General features: G+C 50.9%; 1 long non-coding RNA gene and 1 other non-coding gene across 2 annotated transcripts; one reads left to right on the top strand and one right to left on the bottom strand.

Annotated features, from left to right (window-relative positions):
- Positions 1–4,537: 4,537 nt before the first annotated feature.
- Positions 4,538–8,293, bottom strand: LOC147353537 (uncharacterized). Its single transcript, XR_015145717.1, has 2 exons — positions 8,155–8,293; positions 4,538–4,809 (listed from the first exon to the last, which is right to left on the bottom strand). It is a non-coding gene; the product is annotated as an uncharacterized LOC147353537 (long non-coding RNA).
- Positions 8,294–14,180: 5,887 nt separating this feature from the next.
- TRNAM-CAU (transfer RNA methionine (anticodon CAU)) lies at positions 14,181–14,253 on the top strand. Its single transcript has one exon. It is a non-coding gene; the product is annotated as a tRNA-Met (tRNA).
- Positions 14,254–14,811: the final 558 nt, after the last annotated feature.

Genomic DNA, 14,811 nt, shown 5'->3' with positions numbered 1-14,811 from the left:
CCCCCGACCCCAGCATGCAATGCACCACCAGCCAGAAAGCAACTGAATCCCAGGGTGAGAAAATCAGAAGTCTGATGAGTTCGATCATGATGAAACGATCCCAGAACAAAATACTGCCCACAATGATTCAAAAAAGGTAGCCTCTTTCCCATCCAAATGGAGACCGGGAACACCACTGTGTCATCGCAGAGAGACAATGAAGGCGCACAGGCCACATTCCACCGGAAAATCAAGAGGAGAGTCACACAGGCCTTCAGAGGCCATCAACAGCAAGTCACGGCTCCATAACACAAACAAATCAGGAAGAAAGGGAATGGTTTGAAAAAAGACGCAGCCTCCCAATCCCAGGTGAGATGATGTGTCCAGCGGGCAAGTGTTGGAAGAGGAAAGGGAGCAGTGAAGGAGGCAAGAGTTCCCTGCATCTGGCCACTCGACGCACCCCTGACAGACGAAGCCAAACCACGCAGGACCTAATGAAGGCCATGGGCCACGAGGCTGCGCTGGTGCACAGCCAGCCAATCAGGAAGGAGAAAGAGCAGACACTCCTCGAGAAATTGAAAATGGATAACCAGAAAATCCAAGACCTGGAGAAAAAAATTAGAGAAACAAAAAAGATCCTCTAAAATTTACATTTGCCATCTAAATAGGAAAGCCACAAACTCCTGTTCTGGGCACAGGATGTTAAAAGAGCTCTTGCCACAGAGGAGGTGGGAACTGCCAATTTGAGACATGTTTTAGGACAAACACACCAAGAAAAAGAGAGACTCTCCAACAAGCTGTCTCTTCAAGAAGTTCCAAGATGTAAGCAGTCCGCCAGAAACTTCCTGGAAGATGCCTGCGATGACCAGAGGTTCCTGTGATCTGTCCAACCATCAAAACAGGTGAAATCTGGCTCCCCAGGCCAATGGGGGGTGGGGGCTCTCTCCCTGCTGAAGGACCCCGGGCTGGACTGGAAGCCCCAACAACCACTCCCAGGGGTCACCTGAGGCCTCTAGTGTGGCACCCACCTCCTGGCTGTTCAGCTGGGTCCCTCCACATATGCAACAAACCCTCCTCTTCTAGGGAGCTGGATGCCACAGGCTGCCTGTCATTTCCACAATTTCCATGGTCACACCGAGACAAAGACACCCACGCCACCAGGAAGACCCCCTGCACCCCCTTGCATCCTCCCACCTATGGTTCCCCTCAGACCTACTGAGAAAATACAACCTGTGCTCTACCCCACCCCCCACCTAGTAAGAACTTCCTTTGGCCCAAGAGAGTCTACGCAGACGACAATCTGAGGTTTGGGTTTCAAACAACTATCTGACCCCTGTAAAGACCACCGGCTGAACTGTTTCTTCCCACCACCAACAATGAGACAGCCCATGAGCCCCTCCTAGCCCTTCACTGGAGGAGGGCAGCCTGAACTGGGGTCCCGGCCTGCAGAGGAAGCCCCTATACCTTGTCCTGGGCTCCTCCAAGGTCTCTTCTGGTCACATAGCTGTGCTCTGCTGAAACCCTTCACTTCTGCAGATCCGTGTAGAAGAGCCATAGTGTCATAGCCTCAAAAGGGAACCAACTCGATTCCACAAGCATGGCCAGTCCCGGGCCAACCCCATCATCACCTTCCTCAGCCTCCTCCCTGACTCTTCCAAGTGAGAATTCTAAGATGGCCCCCCACCCGCCCCTGTGGAGCCTGGGCATACTCCAGCATTGGCTCTGCTGTCTACAGAGCAAATCAGAGGGCTCCACACTCTTGTAACTATTCACATCACAATCCTTGGCACAGTCTGACCAGCGTGAAGAGGTGTCATCTGCAATTAACGCCAAGACTGATAGCCCTGGTTTCACGGCTACCTCTCACATGGGAAACCAGAATCTCTGAACCTACACATCAGGGATGATCCGCAACCTCGACTTGGTCTATAACACGCAGCACTCAACATCCCAGAGGCATCTTTAGAGACTCCATGATAACGGCCATATTCGCTCCGCAGAGAACCACCTCCATGCTTTAAAGCACCCAGCAATGTTGCCAGGGCGCACACATCTTTCCCAATGTACCTCCATGTACGTTACATCTGTCGCACCACAGCCGTGACATCACAAGGCGCTAGCTGGAATCCTCATTATCGAACTCACAGGGACAGCTGTGCAGACGACCATCCGGGTACACACAACGGGAAGAGCGACTCAAACGGCCACACTCAACGCTACTGACACGCACCTCCCAGAGCCTGACTTGGTGCCAGTTCTTACACCTGGGGTCTTTGTCAAAATCCCCAAATCCCATAGAGTGCAGAAGCGACTCAAGGCAAAAACCGGCACTGTCCTGCACCCGGAGGGGCTCCCTGCTGCACCCTGAGCATTTCCAAAACTTGCTTCTGCTGCCTGGTACCAGACATCACAGTCCCACAATGAGAGAATCGCAGGCTAGCTGACCTACAACTGAAGGACTGCCCGAACCAGGCCTCACATGAGTATTCAAACAAAAAACTTCCAAAGCCTGGAGGAACATTCCTCACTCCTGAGCAGCTACACATCCTGGGGTTTGGAATTCCTGGGGAAGTGCTGGAGTAGCTATACAAAGAATTAAGCAAGAAAAATAAAGCCTGATTTGACTATGAAGGACGAATCATCATTAAAAAAAAAAAGGCCAAAGATCCTCATGGCATTCAGGATGCCCCAGCATGACCGCAAGTGCATGGCGCTTTTACATCACCTCCTAAATAGTGGAGACCTCAAATGCTTCCAATTCCATGTTCCACATCCCTTCCTTGCTGGGCCTTCTCCTTAAAACCCTTCTCCTCTGGTCTCTCCCCTGAATAAGCAACTCCCACTTCTCAAGTTTGTGGTTAAAAAGAAAATGTATTCATCACACCAGGTTATCTCAAGACGTTATTCCCCACAGAATTATTTTAATAGTAAAGGACTTAGGGATTTAGAGCTCTACGTATAATGCTCTAATAAAAACCCTTTGGATTTGAGTAAACAGAAATACAATAAAAACAGAGTTCCAGCTCATGCCGATACCCAACCAGATTTAGGAACCAGTAATTCACATCTAAAAGGGCTAGGGTTTCAAAAGGCTGTGTCCGTCACCTTTGAAAACATTTTTGCCATGCCTTCATTGGACCCTCCAGACGGTGCACAGGAGACGTGGGCAGAGACCACCAAGGTTCAGAAAAGTAATCTTGCGAGAGCACCTAACAGCCACGTTCTGTGGCTCACTCCACAGAGAATGTTGCAAAGCAGTAGTTCTCAACCAGAGGCAATCCTGGCCCCATCTCTCCTCCCTGAGGATATCTGGCAATGTCTGGAGACATTTTTGATTGTCACAAACTGGAGGGGATGCTACTAGCATCTCATGGGGAGGGCTAGGGACGCTGCTAATCATCCTACAATGCACAGGGCAGCACACTGCTCGCCACGACAAAGAACAATCCCGCCCCAAGTGTCAGGATTTCAGAAGCTAAAAAACTCTCAACCGAAAGTCACTTGAAATCCCCAAGGCATCCACTCTTGAGTCACAACCCCTCTGAGCAGCTTAGTCTGGAGACCGTCTCCCTGGCAGAGGAAACACTGTACCCAAGGACTCCAAGCTTTGCCGTTTTGAAGGGGTGGGGGGCGTCAACAACCCCTGATGGCCATTCGCGACCACTCTCCCTCACCCCACCCTGCAATGCCAGGCACCCAAGGATACTCAGGTCAGATACTCTTTTCAGAGTGTATTCCAAAACTTTTAAAGATACTTCTAAATAAATTAAAAAAAAAAAACCTGTTCAAAACAAGCTTCAGCACTTATTACCTCATTTAAACTTCCTAGTCATCCTGTCATGCCGGGACTCGGAGTCACTATGTGACAGAGGAGGAGACTGGAGTACACAAAAAGGTTGAGGCAATTTTGCCAAGGCGACACAGCTGGCGAGTGGCAGACCCGCAGGCCGGGGAGCCTTAGGGTTCCGAAGCCACGTGGGAACTCGCGGAAGGATCCCAGCCCACGGCGGGGCTGGGGGCGCGCCGACCCCAGCCTGGCTTCCACCCAGCTCGCACCTCGGCAGTGGCCGCCCTCCCCTTACGGATAGGTAAAAGCCTCAGAAAGGCCAGACCCGGCCCTCCTGCACCCCCACACTGCGGAGGGCGGCTCTCGGCGCAGACGCGGAGACAAGAACGTGGATGTGAGGACGTTGACAAGACGTGCGGACTTGACGTTGACACATTGACGTGGACACGCAGCGTGGGGCGTGGGCAGCTCCTCCTCCCACGGGCCGGCGCTGCGTCTGCACAGAGAAGACCCTGTTCGGACCTTCCCCGCGGTGTGGGTCTCCGCAGGTGCCTGTCTGGCTGGCCGCTCCTTTTCCGCTGCAACCACTCCTGCCTGTGGCACCTGTCGGAGCTACTGGTTCACAGAGCACGTCAGCGCCAAGGCCCATCACTTGTGCATTTAGGGTCCCCCAAACTTGCCTGCTCACTCCATCTGCTAGGACCCTTTCTGTGCTCCTTGGAGGCCAGAAGCCAGCCAAGACCTAGAAATCAATGAGCAGTGGCAAACCCCTGAGGTTTCCTTATTTTTCCTTCATTAAACTTCTCCTTGCTTCCCTCAGTTTGTCTCTGCTTTTGTTTCACAGGAAGAGGTTGCTTGTGGACGAGGCGGGCTAGCGGTCCTGCAGGGGGAAACTTCACTTTCCTCCTCTGGCTGGGAATGATGCAGCACATTCATGCCCCTGGGTTCGTCCTGAGTCCTCACTTCCTGGTGGTCGAGCTTTTAATTTGATCACGGGGTTCCTGCTGAAAACCACCCAGCAGGGCGCCTTTGTATCCAGAGGCCTGTGACAGTCAAGAAATGGCATTTGGGGAAACTGTTCAGAGGCACATTTTTTTCTGCTACTTTACATGTATTCAGATCTAAAATTTGTGTTTCAGAAAACAACAGCCAAACAGATTTAATGGATTTACCCCTTTGACCTGTGTGCACCAGATCAGTTTTTTAAATGAGTAAACGTTATTCTAAAACTCTCCCACCACCACTGCCCTGCTCTTCCTTTCCGTAATCCACCCCTACTCTGGGACAGTCACTATATGAGTCAACAGAGCATCCTTTCTCTGGATATTTCTTACTGGTATGGGACACTAGTGTAGCCAGAGATCAGCATGTCATACCTGCCCAGTGAGTTCTGACAACTTACAGAAAAGGCATTATACTGCCCCGGACCCTAATGGACTCATTCTAAAACAGCCCCAGCTCCTTTTCTTGACTGGATATCGGATGCCTGCAACTGGGCAAGGGTGGCTTTTTCCATTTCAGGCTGGATGGGATGAACCCTGACATCTGATGGAGGAGAAACAGGCCCAGAGAGAACTGAACATGTCGAGATCACAAAGTCAGTGGCGAGGCAGGGAATAGACCTGAGCTCTTGGCCTGGGCCAAGGTGCATTCATGATCTGGTGACATCATCAGAACCTTCTTCCTCTCCATCCCACAGAGAGTGGGCTCTGTGGACGGGGCCCTCCTTCCCCACTGCACGCCAGCCAGCTACAGGAAGTCGTGGCCTGAGGCTGTGAGCTGCTAAAATTCCGCTTGAGGGCATCCTGCCACTGGAGTCAGCATTTCTGGTCATGAGGGAGAGGACTAGGGCACCCAAGTTAAGATCTAGGTGGAGCCAGAGCGCCATCTGCTGGCTAATTGCTAAGTAACCCAAACCTTAGATCTGCTGCTGCTGCTGCTGCTGCTGCTGCTGCTGCTGCTGCTGCTAAGTCACTTCCGTCGTGTCCGACTCTGTGCGACCCCATAGAGGGCAGCCCACCGGGCTCCCCCTTCCCTGGGATTCTATAGGCAAGAATACTGGAGTGGGTTGCCATTTCCTTCTCCAATGCATGAAAGTGAAAAGTCAAAATGAAGTCGCTGAGTCGTGTCCAACCCTCAGCTACCCCATGGACTGCAGCCTACCAGGCTCCTCCATCCATGGGATTTTCCAGGCAAGAGTACTGGAGTGGGTTGCCATTGCCTTCTCCGAACCTTAGGTCTACCTCTAAGATTTCTTGTGATCCCCACCCAGGAAAGCTGAGGGTTGGATTCAGGGCAGGCCCCTTCTGGAGAGATTTTCCTTTTTTCTCTAGATTACCCTTGGGAGAATCCCCAGGATTCCAACTGATGATAAAATCATATCCATCGTGTACAAGACCCTTTTTCTCTCTTACTGCATCCCTAACCCAGCATCCTCTATTGATGGCTTTATATGACCAGCCACTGGATACAATACTTTGAGGACTGGAAAAAACAAGATACTGTTCTTCCCTCCATGGAATTTCTTGAGTGAGGCAGAAAAAGAAACACAGTGAGACAAAGATCTGATGGTAGGCAGTGGGATGGAGGGGGTAGAAAGGAGGACCAAGTACCATGGACATGGATCACAGGGGCTCTAATGACAGACAAGGTGTTTTAGCTGAGTTTTGAGGAGGAAACAGGTAGACACATGTGGGGAGAGGGGAAGGCACCCGTGGGGGGTGGAACAGACATAGCCAATACCCCTTCTCACTAGTCCCACGTCCCAGCTGCTTCCTCTTCCTCCCTCCCTCCATCCTAACTCACCATGGGTCACAGTGGCTGTCCACCTAGAGAAGCCACCCACCTTTCCTGGCTGCAGCTCCCCTCTCCCATCAGGTCTGTCACCAGTGGGATTCCTGTGACTCTCCCAGCCCCCATACCTTGACCCTGCCCATGAACACTCACAAGCCCATCAACAATCTGGACACTTGAGAATTCAATACGTGGGAAATATTTCTTATGCAGGGGATTCAGCAAAGCCTAAACCATCCTTTGTCCCTAAGAAACAGAATTCATCCCAGGAAAGGAGAAAAAGTATGAAGGTGTCATGCCAAGAAGTGTTTTTGCAGGTTCAGAGGAAGGAGCAAGATCCCTGCAGGCTGTTAACGGTTGTTATACGTCCTCACTCATGGCAGGGTGGGTCCTGAAGGTGCAGGGAAACCTGGTCACCCTGGACAACAGCATTGTTTTCTCTGCTGCTGCTAAGTTGCTTCAGTCGTGTCCGACTCTGTGCGACCCCATAGACGGCAGCCCACCAGGCTCCCCCATCCCTGGGATTCTCCAGGCAAGAACATTGGAGTGGGTTGCCATTTCCTTCTCCAATGCATGAAAGTGAAAAGTGAAAGTGAAGTCGCTCTGTGGTGCCCGACTCTTAGCGATCCCATGGACTGCAGCCTACCAGGCTCCTCCGTCCATGGGATTGTTTTCTCTAGCCTTCTGATATTCCTATCTCATCTGGGGGAAATCAGCTTGAGCTAGAAATCTGTGCTGCCAGCAGAGGGCAGCAGAAGACCACAGTTTGATCAGAAAACAGCTCCTTTGTTACACTGTCTGTCCACAAGGTGGAGCAGCGGTTCTGAACCTTGGCTGCAGAGCAGATTCACCCAGGGAGATTTATAGGAACAGTGACGCCAGGATCCCACCCCCAGAAATTCTGATTGTCCCAGGGTGCAATCCTAGCATCACACGTTCTGGTCTCCCAACAAAATCTTTATTTTTGTCTAATGGGGAAAAAATAAAGAAGGAGAAGCAGCAACCTCTCAGACCACTTTTTTCAGCCAGGGTTGAGAACCACTGAGTTAAGCCTTTGTAACCCAGTCGTGGTTCACAGACCAGCAGCATCAACGTCACCTGGGAACTTGTTAGAAATGCAGAAACGCAGGACTCATCCCAAATCTCTTGAATCAGAATCTGCATTTTAACCAGATCCCCAAGGGTTTTGTGTGCATATCAGAGTTTGAGGAATGCTGGCCCTAGTAACCAGAAGGGCCCTTAGGGTGGGTGGTCTTAGTCCAGTGCCAAATCTAGTTTAGAAATGCAGAGATTGAAGCAAGAGGGAAAAGTCCATTTTCTCAGCATCACTGGCCATGTACTGGGTGGAATGCCACAGACCTTAAGACACTGACTCCAGGTTAGTACTCTTTTTCCCAGAGCACCCAGAACTGGGCTTGGGCATCAGATGGCCATAAATGGTCGTGGGAGTTTGATGGGGTTTTGGAACTTCCCCATAGCTCTTAGTGCAAGGACAGTGGGTATTCCAGAGTTGGCGAAAGTACCATTGGCTCAAGGAACTTCCACCCAAACAACTCAACACACAAAAATGATATCACCCAAATATAACCTCTCACCTTGAGTGACGCTGTGGGACCATCTCTAAATCTAGGAAAACAGAGAAGAGAAAAACATCAGTGTGGACAAAAGTGTAGCCAGGGAAGGGTTCCTGCAGGCTGGGCTTGTGAGAGGGGTGGGTGAGATTTCAGTGGCTGGTGGAGGGAGAGGCAGGTTTCAGGCAAAAAGGCCAAGATGAATGAAGGGTATTAACAGGTCAGGAAGGGGATTTGGTAAGACCAGGGAACCAAGTTAAGTGTTGGGCAGCTGTGAGAGATAAAGCTGGATTGGGGGAGTGGCTCAGGGCTTCCCTGATAGCTCAGGTGGTAAAGAATCTGCCTGCAATGCAAGAGACCCCAGTTCAATTCCTGGGTTGGGAAGATCCCCTGGAGAAGGAATAGGCTACCCACTCCAGTATTCTTGGGCTTCCCTTGTGGCTCACTGATAAAGAAGCCGCCTGCAATGTGGGAGACCCCTGGGTTAGGAAGATCCCTTGGAGAAGGGAAAGGCTACCCACACCAGTATTCTGGCCTGGAGAATTCCATGGACTGTATAGTCCATGGGGGTCACAAAGAGTCATATATGATAAGTGGCTTTCACTCACTCACTCACTGGGGGAGTGGCTCAGAACATAGACAAGACCCTGAAAGTAGACAGAGGGCTGCTTGGTAAAGCTGATTCAGATCCTGGGCTGGAGGCCACAGGGAGCCATAGTAGGTATTGGAACCAGAGGGAAGTCTGGGCCTTTAAAAGGCCTTCTGGGATGTATTGGACATGGTTCAATGGAGGAAGGGGCTATAGGAACCCTTACCCTGGGAGCTTGCTGAGGGCAAGACTAGAGGCTCATTCATCTCAGGGTCACCAGCATTTTCGTAGAGCCTTGGCATTGAAAGGTCTCCTCTAGCTGACCATATCCATGGGAGGCCAGCCTTCAACACAGCGGCCGTTTAAGACTCAAGGTCTAGATCAGAACAGGAAATGTAAGTCAATGCTCTTGTGACCTTGGGCTTGTTCCATCATAGAGTGGGGACCATAACAGAAATTCCCTCGTAAGGTAAGAATTGCCTGTGATAAGATACATTCTACCCCTGGTGTCTAGCTGGTGCTCCATATCATGACGACTCTATTCTACTTCTTAACCCTTGTTCTTCCCAGGTAAGATAGCACTGCCTTGGTTATCTCTTTGAGTTACTCCTTCAATCTCTTTCCCCTAATTAATGCTAGCATCTGTTGAGTACTACATCCATATCAAAGCACAAGCTCTTTTAAGCCTTCAATAATGCTTTGAGATCAGTTCTATTCATTCCCTGATTTAAAGGTGAGAAAACTCAATGACAGAGTTTTACATGCACCCAATAAGGGTTTGAATTGGGTTAGGATCAAGCATCCCTCTCTTAACCACACTTCCATACAGCCTCCTAATGAGATGGCCCAGGACTCTGTGGCTCCTCCATGACTCTCAAGCTACACATTCTCCCTTAATAACTCCTCCTCTGGCAGTTGTAAGGACCAATCTCAATTTTTTTGTTTTTGGCCTTCATCTTCTTTGATCAACAGACCCACATTTCCAAAGGCCAGTATCTACATGGATGTCTGTCTTCTTCTGAAGCCTAACCAGTCCCAAGTTCCCAGCCCCCCTCCTCTAGCCTGAGCCTGGGTAACTCATGCCTTGTACCTCCCAACTTCATGCTGTCTAGAAGAGTGGCCATGCTGGTCTCCATCCCCAGGGTGGGGTCCTGGAGGACAGACTGTCTCCCGGTGCCTCTCAAAGACCTGAGCACACTCAACACAGGACCTACTGTCTCTCCAACCAGTGTCCCCTCCCTGCTCTCCCATTTTGAATCACAGCACTGTATCCTTCCTTCATCAGGTCCTCTAAGATCTGAAAGTTTTCCTGGACCATCCCTTTCCAGCAGGCTTCTCATTCCCCCAACAGTCTTCTCAACTCAGAACGGGCTCCCAACTGCCTCTTAGATTGTTCCCTTCCCCCACATTCCAGAAGCCCAACTGCTCCCTGCCCTCCTGCAAGCTCAGGCCAAATCCAAGCCCGCTTTCAGTTTTGTCCACACTCTGGCCCCTGTAAGAGTTAGTTCCAATTATGTATCTTACTCAGTGAACCATAAACTCCTTGGGGGCAGGAGCTGTGTCTTTTTAATTTTTGTCCCCTTGACACAGATCACAGTAACTAGCACAGAAAACCACTATAACATATTTGAATAAAAGAATTTGGGGATTCGGTTAAAGCAGAAAGTGTTTTGATTCATAGGGAGCATTTTATTAAAAAAAAAAAACCTAACAACTTGGAAGTTGTATGTATTTATGACACAGAAACTTATAAAACTGCCCACTCCCACAGTCCAGGTCACTCTGACCCTTGCATTGCACACCTGACCTCTTTTTATTCATTTATTTCTGTTTTCACCCACTAATGTGTGTGGACTATTCAAATACTTCTTGAGCTAATGAATCAAAGAGATGTTAATGGTTACCTGATCCAGGAGAATTTACAGCTGAATACTGGAAATACCTAGGAAGTTTGTTAAAAGTACAATCCCCAAGCCCATTCCCCAAATTTACTGAATCAGAATCTCTAAAGGAAGGTCTGAGGGCTTCCACTGTGATTCATTTGTTTTCAACTTTTAACTTTTCCTTTTAAAGTACTTTTCAGACTTCCAAAACAGTTTGAAAATAATAAAGTTCCCATATACCCTTTACCCAGCTTCCCCAAATATTGACACTTAACCTGTCATGCAATGATCAAAACCAGGAAATTAATAGATACATAAACTCATCTACAGACTTTATTCAAATTTATGCAGTTGTCCATTGATGTCGTTTTCAAGTTTCAGTAGCCAATCCAGGATCCTATTGGGCACTCTAGACCCCCCTTCCTAACTCCCCTCCCTCCCCCCACGGCCTTGGTCACATCTCCCAACCTCAACCCCAAATCCTCAGATCTCCCAGTCCTTTGTAGGCCTTTCTATAGAGAAGTCTCTAGGTAATCAATCAAAAAGCTAAAACTAGTTCTTGTGTATCTGCTGCAGAGGATTTAGAAAATTTCAGAGCAACCTCTGCCACAAAGGTAAAGGAATCATCTCAAGGGAAGAGTAGAGATTCAGGAAAGTGAAGGACAGGGAAACATTCTCTGTTGGTTCTGGGCCGCTGAGCAAGAGGAGTTCAGGACAGGGGGGCTTTGTAGGTGACCAACATCGGATTAGGATGTGTGGGTAGGTGGAAGGAAGGCAGGAGCAGAGGCTGGAGCGGGGCTGGGAGGTTCCGAGTGGGTGTGCAGGATGGCGCATGGCCTAACTCTTCCAGCTGAGAGACCAAGCTGCAGAGCCCTGAGAACTATTTCCCCAAATGTTGTGAGGTGCCATTCAGGATTGGGCGCAGGGATACTTTGAAAAATGTGTTTAGAGAGATTCCTGGAACAAACCGTCCCTCTGCTCTACAGCTTCTCAAGGCTGGACGACGGGGCAGGGTGGGGAGGAGGGGAGGCAGGGGCGGGAGGGGAGGCGGGGGGAGGGGAGGGAAGGGAAGGTTGTAGGGAGCTCTGGCCACACACCTCTCATAGCCTCCGAGAACCTGGCCCGCTGGAGGAGCTGCCTGTACCGCAGCCGGTTTCTCCCTGTTCTCGGGGCAGAATTTGTACCAGGCTAGGATGACCCGGAGGGAAAGCCACAAGGTCAAGATTGGGTAGTGGCTGAGAGAGAACAAATGCCAAGCCCTGACTCCCGGCCAAGTGAACTCTTTGTTCACTAAACAGGCGCACTGAGTCTAGGCAGGAGGTGGCAGTAGAAAGGGGCTTAGGGGTGGGGTCCAGAACCTCCTCGACCATCCTTCTGAATGTGGTGTTCCCAGGGGTGGCTCAGATTCTGTCCCTGCATTACAGAACACCCAGTCAAGGGAGGAGACACATAGGGAGCAACTGAGAACAACCTGGAACCACAGGATGCAATACAGTCACTTAAGTGCCCTGGGAAATCAGAGCAGCAACAGGGAACCAGTGTGAACGACTGTCCAAGAGATGACCTGAAACCTGCGTTCAGCTGAGCACCAAAGCCCTGAAAGGGGTCAGTGGGGGCAAGGGGCTAGACCCACCAGATACACTGTTCCCTGGTGAAAACAATAATTCCACGAGGGCTGAGAGAGAGAATAAGCCGCCCAGCCCAAGGCAGTAATCGTACCTCGTAATAATTGTTGGATAAACGGGATGGGGTAGTGATTCCTCGGTAATAATGCCTTCTGGGCATCGGCAGCAGAAATTCCCGTGAAGAAATAAGGAAGAAATGCCTTCTGACTTATATGTGCTATGTTATATGTTCTGCCCATCCACTCATTCATCCATCCACCCTGCATTCTTGTAACAATAAGATTTTAAACCCTGCCTAGAGGGAACGCTGCTGCTCTTCCGCTCTCCGAAATGCAATGCTCTATATGTAATAATGCAGAGTACATCGTGAGAAACGCTGGACTGGAAGAAACACAAGCTGGAATCAAGATTGCCGGGAGAAATATCAATAACCTCAGATATAAAGATGACACCACCCTTATGGCAGAAAGTGAAGAGGAACTAAAAAGCCTCTTGATGAAAGTCAAAGTGGATAGTGAAAAAGTTGGCTTAAAGCTCAACATTCAGAAGACTAAGATCATGGCATCTGGTCCCATCACTTCCTGGGAAATAGATGGGGAAACAGGGGAAACAGTGTCAGACTTTATTTTTTGGGGCTCCAAAATCACTGCAGATGGTGACTGCAGCCAGGAAATTAAAAGACGCTTACTCCTTGGAAGGAAAGTTATGACCAACCTAGATAGCTGTGGTGTTGGAGAAGACTCTTGAGAGTTCCTTGGACTGCAAGGAGATCCAACCAGTCCATTCTGAAAGAGATCAGCCCTGAGATTTCTTTGGAAGGAATGACGTTAAAGCTGAAACTCCAGTACTTTGGCCACCTCATGCGAAGAGTTGACTCATTGGAAAAGACTCTGATGCTGGGAGGGATTCGGGGCAGGAGGAGAAGGGGGTGACAGAGGATGAGATGGCTGGATGGCATCACCGACTCGATGGACATGAGTTTGAGTGAACTCCGGGAGTTGGTGATGAACAGGGAGGCCTGGCGTGCTGCGATTCATGGGGTCGCAAAGAGTCGGACACGACTGAGTGACTGATCTGATCTGATCTGATATGTAATAAGGACACAAAATGATTTGAAGGAGAAAGCAGAACCACCAGGTTGAATAAACGAGTAAGATAACAAATCCAAGGCAATCATGGTTTCTCCTCCGTCTTTCCAACTGAATTCACATCCAAGAGTCTTCTGGAATCTTCTCTCCCTTCTCCTAACTCATCCCCACTCCTAAGGCCGGCTCAGGGCCTGGAGAGTTCACGCCCCAAATTCTTCCGAACCCCTCTCTCCTCCTCCCGCCCTCCTGCCCTGGCCCCAGGTCCCTTCCCACCCTTCAGGGATGCCCCTCCCCCCCGATGCCCATCTGCAGCGGGTGTCGCCCCCTCCAGCTTTCGTCCAGCCGGACACCGTCCGTTTGTCAGCAACACAAGCCCGAGCTCACGCCCCGAGCGCTCCGGCGACAGTGGCCGTCTGGGCGGACGCCCCCAGCGCCGCCCGCCGCTCGCGCCGACTCCTCCCTGCTCTGCGCATCCCTGCCGCCCGTCCTCCCGCCAAAGCCAGGCGCGTGCTCTCCGGTTTCCTTCGGAGCCTGTGCCAGCGCGGGACCCTCGCGTGTTCTGCCGCGCCTACTCCTGCTCGCTCCGCAGAACCCCACCGGCCGCGCGCACCCTTCCACCCCCGGCGAGCGCGGCTGCACGAGCCCACCTCCTCTCTCGACCCCCTGAGCTCCAGGCAGGCGCGGGACTCCCTCCCGCCGCAACACGGCTCCATTCCCGGAAGAAGAGAGGAGCCGTCCTTCCCCAGCTGTCCCGGGACCCACCGGCGCTCTGCCGGCAAACACTGACTCCTGTGAGGCTGTTAGGCCAAAGGAAGCGGCTGCAGGCACTTTCCCTTTAGCGGTAAAGAAGACATCTTGTCTGTCAGCCTTCTTAGCGCAGTGGGCAGCGCGTCAGTCTCATAATCTGAAGGTCCTGAGTTCGAGCCTCAGAGAGGGCATAATGTTTTGCTGCCATTCACAGAAAAGAATCTGCTTTCCGGGATGGCGTTTACAGAGGCCCCGCGGACTCGGCAAGTAGAGGGATCCTCACATGCTGCCAGAGAACAGAAGTAAATGCTTAGGTCCACAGAGAGCCCATTCAGCCACAGCCACGAGGGCCGATCATTGTCCCATCTTCCTGCGGGGAAATGGATACAGCACTGCTGTGCGATTAAATTCGTCTGGCAACATCTGTGAAAAATCTGTTTCCTATACGACTGAGCGACCTCACTTTCAGTTTTCACTTTCATGCATTGGAGAAGGAAATGGCAACCCACTCCAGTGTTCTTGCCTGGAGAATCCCAGGGACGGGGGAGCCTGGTGGGCTGCCGTCTATGGGGTCGCACAGAGTCGGACACGACTGAAGCGACTTAGCAGCAGCAGCAGCAGCAGCATACCACTTCTGACTTCCTTTCCCCCAACTTCCTCTGTGTGCTCCCCTAATGGCTCAGCGGTAAATAATCCGCCTGGAACGCAGGAGACGCGGGTCCAATCCCTGGGTAGGGAAGATCCCTTGG

This window comes from Bos grunniens, chromosome 18 (assembly GCF_055505025.1).
Source record: "Bos grunniens cultivar Pamir isolate PY7600 chromosome 18, Bosgru_T2T1.0, whole genome shotgun sequence".
In the NCBI taxonomy this organism is placed as follows: Eukaryota; Metazoa; Chordata; class Mammalia; order Artiodactyla; family Bovidae; genus Bos; species Bos grunniens.
Note: the sequence above shows the minus strand (reverse complement) of the source record. Positions and strands in the feature narration are given on the sequence as shown.